This window comes from Nicotiana sylvestris, chromosome 8, assembly GCF_000393655.2.
Source record: "Nicotiana sylvestris chromosome 8, ASM39365v2, whole genome shotgun sequence".
Taxonomy (NCBI): domain Eukaryota; kingdom Viridiplantae; phylum Streptophyta; class Magnoliopsida; order Solanales; family Solanaceae; genus Nicotiana; species Nicotiana sylvestris.
The window spans coordinates 22462557-22468556 of NC_091064.1; the positions used below are offsets into that span (position 1 = coordinate 22462557).

At 38.4% G+C, this 6000-nt stretch overlaps 1 long non-coding RNA gene across 1 annotated transcript in view; it reads right to left on the bottom strand.

Annotated features, from left to right (window-relative positions):
* The window catches only part of LOC138874417 (uncharacterized), a 31652-nt gene extending 26101 nt beyond the window's left edge, over positions 1-5551 (bottom strand). Inside the window, exon 1 of the long non-coding RNA XR_011401399.1 lies at positions 5506-5551. This is a non-coding gene — a long non-coding RNA (uncharacterized lncRNA). The remainder of the gene's footprint in view (positions 1-5505) is intronic.
* Between the last annotated feature and the right edge of the window lie 449 nt (positions 5552-6000).

Sequence of the window (6000 nt, forward strand, 5' to 3'; positions counted from 1 at the left end):
GTATCTTACTGCTAGCAGACCTAACATAGTTTTCAGTGCAGGGCTTTGTGCTCATTTTTAGGCAAATCCTAAGGAATCCCACTTAACTGTTGTCAAGAGGATACTGAGATATTTGAAAGGCACTACTGATCTTTGCCTTTGGTAACCTAAATGTAGTAACTTTAATCTAGTAGGATATACTGATGCTGATTATGCAGGTTTCCTTGTGGATAGGAAAAACACCTTAGATATGGCTCATTTTCTTGGTTCATGTCTGGTATCATGGGCCACTAAAAAGCAGAATTCAGTGGCCTTATCCAGTACTGAGGCTGAATATGTTGCTACTACCTCTTTTTGTGCTCAGCTGCTGTGGAACAAACAACAACTGATGGATTTTGGTGTTGAAGTTGGTTGCATCCCTATCTTCTGTGATAACACTAGTTCTATAAGTATGACCAAGAACCCAGTTCATCATAAGAGGACTAAGTACATAGATGTTAGACATTACTTCTTAAGGGACAACTCTGAGAAACGATTGATTACTATAAAATTATGTGCTACTGATAAACAAATTGCTGGCATCTTTACTAAAGCACTGAGTAGAGAAAGCTTTGAAAGGAACATGTTAGAATTAGAGATGATTAAGATCACCTAATGGGACCAGCTCAGAATGCACAATGAAAAATAATGAATGAAAAAAAATTGAAAAAAATGGAAAATGAAAAAACAAATGGCTAGGAAATCTGGAACGTGTGTAAATATATAGATTAATTTTTACTCAGTTTCATACTGTAAATAGTATACTCTTGTGACATGTGTTGATATGACTCACTAATCTCTAACAAAATTTTCTCTATTTTGGTAAATTGAGGCATGATCAAGAGAATTCTAAATGAAGAACCTGGTTCATCAGAATAACGAGGTATGTTTTCAATACTCTGCACAATTAGAAATATAAATATTTAAATCATGAGCAGAGTACTACCTATGTTCAAAAACATCAGAAAATCCTATCCGTTTATTCAACCACATAAAATGCCTAAAATCTAGGGAAGTTTAACCATTCATTCAACCTAAAATTTCAGGTTGATTATACCTCTAATTGACTGCTAAAAGCTACCGTTAGTCATTAAATAAGTTTCTTTCTTTAAATACCCATCATCACTATCTACCACTCTTATTATTCCAAACTGTCAAAAATCTCACAAACTCTCTCAAGCCATCCGTTAAAATGTCGAACCCTCAATATAATCTAGGCACTCTTCAACCACCATCCCCTTCTGGTTCCTCTACACCTCCATAACCCAGCACAAACCCCCAACCTAAGAAAAGATGTGTCAAAATGCTCGCTCGAAAAACTGTAGCCACAGGTGCACTGTCGAAGAGATTAAACGCACAATTGAAGGCTACCTAAGCCTAAGAATCTGAACATTCAGATGATTCCTTCAAGTTGGCAAGTGAGGGGGAAGGACCTGCATCTTCTGACTCTGAGAAGATTCAGAGTTCCCCTGCTGAGGTACGTTCTGTATTGGTTGAAAGTGTAGAAAATAGGTTTTTTCTTGTTGGGATTGTTAGAGATATGGAAATGCCTGAATTGAGAAGGAGAGGAGGTAAAAACAAAAATGAAAAAGAAAAAGAGAGAGATGGTACAAGCAGTGATGTGAAGGGACCATGGGTAGAAGTGGTTGATTCGTCGCCCACCTCTGAGATGATTAGACCAGTAATTTGTAGGGTTGGGGGAGAAATTGTGGGAGAAAATGGCAAGAACACAAGGGGAAGTGGATCAGGGGAGGCTGCTGAAGGTCTGGTAAATTTGAGCTCTCATATGGATGAACCCGCTTCATCTATTGAAGAAACACTAGTAGACCTTCTGAGGAAAGTAGGTGCTAGTTATAATCCCAAGAAAAGGATAACTCCAACGGCCAAGATTCCAAGCACTACAAAGAACTCCAAGAAAAGAAAGGTCAATTCCCCAACAATTGCTGAAATTCCCTTGGCAAAGGGCAGAGCCACAAGAAGTATGGTGAAACAGAGTGAGAGTGAATTACAAAAGGCTTTAGCTGAAAGCAAGAAGAAGCGGATAAATAAAGGAAAAACAAAGGTTGCAGAGACTTCTGAGGCTATTAATGTTGAGGAGATGGAATAGGTCTATCAGGAGGAACATACAACTGTGGAGGTTCAAACTTCCAAGCCTAAAAAGACCAAGTCCTCTTTCAAGAAGTCTTCATCGGGGTCTAAGGCTGCTAAATCTTCATTGGATAAGAGGACAAGGTCTGGAATGAAAAACAAACCAGTTAGAATTGCTGAAGATGAGGAATGGAGTGGTGAAGAAGAGAGTGAGCCTAATGGTGAACAAGACAAGTTGGCCAAGTTTGGAAAAAGAAAAATTTTGAACGGTAGATTGCTGAAAGACTTGGTGGAACCAGGAATGGTTCGTTTGGTCAATGCACTAGTTGTTCAAGGCTGGAAGGACATGGTCCTTCAGATGGATGGAAGGCTAGCTAGGAATGAAATCATTGAATTCATGGCCAATGCAGAGGTCAAAGATGGCAGAGTCACCAGCCAAGTGAAAGGAGTTCAAGTGACCTTCGATGCAGAGAAGCTGGGAGAGATTCTTGACATCCCTGCTGAGGGATTTAATGACTACACTAGGCAAAGATGGCCAAGTCTGGATTCCCTTCCTCCTGCCCTTGAAATCACTAGGAGATTATGTGATGTTGAAGAAGTGAATGAGTCCAAGTTTGTGCACAAGAGTGAAATGAAGCTACAACATAAAGTCCTCTTTGAGTTTGTCAACAAGTGCCTACTGCTCAGGCAGGAAAGAAGGCACATTGCTAACTATATGGACTTAGTTCTGATGGAGTGTCTTGAAAGCGGAAGGCAAATCAACTGGCCTGCATTTATCATCAAGCTACTGGACAGGGTTATCAATGGCTCCAAGGCCCATGCCACCCCTTATGGATTTATTCTGACTACTGTTCTGGATCGGTGCAAGGTGCCTATGAAGAAGTGGGAAATGGCCACAAGCAAGGACCATTTTGGCATTAATACTCTGATTGCTTGTGACTATCTAGTAAATGCCATTCCCAATGAATCTGGTTCATCCAATAAGACACCTATCAACAGTAAAGTCAGGGCTATAGTTCAGGAAAATAGGGCTAAGGATGCTGAGATAGCTAGGCTGAAGGCTCACTTAGCAGAGGTTGAATCTAAGAGAAATGCTCTCAGAACTGAGCTTACCAAGGAAAAGAAGAAGAATGATGGGATTCTTCACAATATGCTGAATCTTCTCCAAGCCCAAAACCAATCCTCTAGCTCCCCCAAGACTTCATCTCCTGAACCTGTCTAGTACCAACAATGACCCAGATTAGGGATTTTTCTTTATTTTTGCACATGTTTTGAATATTTTTACTTTCTGTTTGTAGATTGTGGTAGCAACATATCTTCTATCAATGATATCTACTATTTTTGCTCTTGTTGACTGTTAATATTTCCTTGATAGTTTGAATATGTTTGCCTGATTACTGATGATTGATCCATGATTGCATTTGCAGTTGCCCCAGTGGCCATGAGTAATTGTTAAAATTCTGGGACTCACACTTTGTTTATGCAACTTTTCGATGATGCCAAAAGGGGAAAGAGATATTGTGCTTTACATATTCTGAATAAGTGATGTTTATAACCTAATGAACCTGGTCCTTGATGATAAGTAAATTTTTCTAACTTTCTATTGATGAATAAGATGAGTTATGACAGGGCCTAAGTGAGTGAAAAACACATAGTGTATCATCATCAAAAAGGGAGAATTTGTTGACCCAAGTAAAGGTGAAGTTTTGAAGACTGACAAAGAAACACAGACATGGACCAGGTCCATCTTGTGAAGCACAGTTATGATCAACTCAAACATGTGAGATGCACGTGAAGGAAGTAAACCTAACTTATCAGAAGTGATATCTCCTGATCATAATCGAAAAGGTTGCATATTGGATAAGGAGAAAGACTCCTTACACAAAGAGAACACGGTTTTGGAAAAGGATAGAGTTATAGTATGAGATCAACTAGAACTCTTCCGCCATGGAAGAGTAGCATCTGTATCCTAGTCAATCTATAATTACTAACTCCTTAAATATTAGAGTTGTTCTCTTTTACAGGTAATGAAAATAAGAAGAAGTTAAACGTGAATTGAGAGCAAAATAGTAAGGCAATTTTGCAAGCAATTTATGTGTGATTGAAGCGTGCAATCCTGAAGCTACTTGAACCAGATAGAAGAACCAGTTCCAAGTGTCTATCTTTTATTCTAGTTCAATAGTAGTAGGTGATTTTACATTGTACCTTTTAGCTTATATAGAAGCAATTATATTAGGTACTTATAGTTTTTAAGTTAGAGTTAACTTGAAGTTGTCGCAACAGTTGAGACTGTGTACCACAACGCGATTAGAGTTAATCCTAGGTTTACAAAAGAGTTTTTGTAAATGCAGTGTTTGGCTCAGTGATTTTAGTGGAGAGTTTGGAAAAATCCTACTGGAAGGTAGGTCATGATTTTTTCACCTTTTGAGCCAGGTGTTTTCCACGTAAAATCTTTGTGTTCTTTATTTTCTGTATTTTTTATTCCACAACAGTAGTAGTTGAAACACATAGAAGAACCAGGTTCTTCTATAATCAAGTTAAGCGAAAATTAGGTACCACACAAATCACACCCCCCCCTCTTGTGTGGTATTGAAGTATAAAACATCAGCAATGATCTTCATTGATCATGGTGAAATTATACGAGATCACCTCCTTGTGAAATCTCAAATACCATTGCCTTAAAGATTGCTTCAGGCCATAAATAGATCTTTTCGATTTACATACCTTCTTTTCTTGGCCGTTAACAATGAACCCTACAAGCTATTCCATGTAGATTTCTTCATTTACTTCTCCATTGACAAAAACTATCTCCATGTCTATTTGGTGTAATTCCAAATCCAAACGTGCAACAATGGCCAAAAGTAAGCGAATTGAGGTAAACTTTACAACTGGTAAATGTAAATGCATAATTTTTGCCTTATATATATATATATATATATATATATAATATGTATGTGTGTGTGTTTGTTTGTTCTTATTTGTGTATGTATAGGTTTTAAGAGTTGAGTAATGGTTTGATAAATGGGGTAGGGTTTGGGCTAGTGTAATTTAATTAAAATTGTGCCAAAATTGGCCCAAAATTTGAGCCCAAAGAGCCCAAACCCGGTCCAAAATGGGGCTGCCAAGAAGAGCATAAAACGACGTAGTTTTGTCTTGAACTACGTCGTTTTGGTTAAGTGACAATATTCAAACTCATCCACCCAACTTGATTTAAACCAACGGTCCTAGTTTGATCTTCATCCTAGGTATTTAAAGCCTAAAATCCCCAAAATATTTCCCCATTTCCCCATTATTTCCTCTCTCTTCTTTCCCTCTCATCACTCTCTCTTCTCTCTCCCCCCAAGCCACTGTCGCCGCCCCACCGCTGCCGGCCGGAAATCGCCGCCGCCGGTGGACCACCTCCAAACACCTCCAAATTCACACCATGTAATCTCCACAACTTCCTCTTTCCATATTTCCAAACCAAATCCTTCAAAAATCCCTCAAACTCCTTGAATCTTAGATCTAGGAAGCTTTCCCGTCACTTTTATGCCCAAATTATTGAAGCTCCAACCACTACCACCCCACAATACCTACATCAATGGATAGAGCTCCTCAAGACCTAGCTATTGATGCCAATTTCACCCTAAAAATCCGCTGACCAAAATCCGGCCAAATTCCGGCGACCTCCCCGAACACCCTCTTTTGGCATACCACCATTTTTTCGGCCACTTGAATTGTAAAATGGTAAAATCCTATTCTTTTTCATGGCTGATTTTTTATTTTTATTTATATTTTTCAGATTTTATTTATTATTATTAATTATTTTAGCATTAGTTTTTGAAGTTTTGGAATGTTAAATTTTCTGTTTTTGCACTTGTTGAAGCAGTAAAATAGCTTTGTGTTGATTAAAGT